The following is a 915-nucleotide window of genomic DNA, read 5'->3' as shown; positions in this document are numbered from 1 at the left end:
CTATCTATCTATCTATCTATCTATCTATCTATCTATCTATCTATCTGTCTGTCTATCTATCTATCTATCTATCTATCTATCTATCTATCTATCTGTCTATCTATCTATCTATCTATCTATCTATCTATCTATCTGTCTGTCTATCTATATGCATGTCTATTTCTTTCTCTCACCCTTCTCTTTATATATATATATATATATATATATATATATATGTGTGTGTGTGTGTGTGTGTGTGTGTGTGTGTGTGTGTGTGTATACACACACACACACACACATACATATGCACATATATATATATACAGGAGTTGGACAAAATAATGGAAACACCTAGCATCATAGCATCATAATTTTGAAATATCTATAAACCCATTAAAAGCTTGTTTATTTTCATGTTTTTGATTTATTATTAGTGTTGCTTAATATGTTTTGCTAAAATTGCTGTTTCTTTTCAGATATGGTCAAAACAAAACTCCGGAAGGAATCCAAAACTTTCAGATCGAGATGTCAGACTCTTACACAAATTGTTGGAAAGGATCACAAAAGTAAAGCTCCCGAGATTACTGCAGAGCTTAATGACCACCTCAAGAACTGTTCACCGGAACTGCACAAAGCCGGATTTCACAGGAGGGCTGCAATCAGAAACCACTATTTTCAAAAACAAACGTTGCAAAGTGTTTAGAGTGGAGTAAATACCTACAGAATTGGTCCCTAGAGCAGTGGAAGAATGCTATTCTTTCAGACGAGTCATCCTTTACCTTATTTCTGACCAATGGCCAAGTATATGTGTAGAGACAGCCAAAAGAAACATTTGACCCAGACTGCCTTCTTCCAACTGTTAAACATGGAAGAGGATTTGTGATGATCTGGAGGGTTATATCTTGGAAATCCGCCGTCAAACCGTCCAGCCCAACT

Source organism: Octopus bimaculoides, chromosome 28 (assembly GCF_001194135.2).
Source record: "Octopus bimaculoides isolate UCB-OBI-ISO-001 chromosome 28, ASM119413v2, whole genome shotgun sequence".
In the NCBI taxonomy this organism is placed as follows: Eukaryota; Metazoa; Mollusca; class Cephalopoda; order Octopoda; family Octopodidae; genus Octopus; species Octopus bimaculoides.
Note: the sequence above shows the minus strand (reverse complement) of the source record.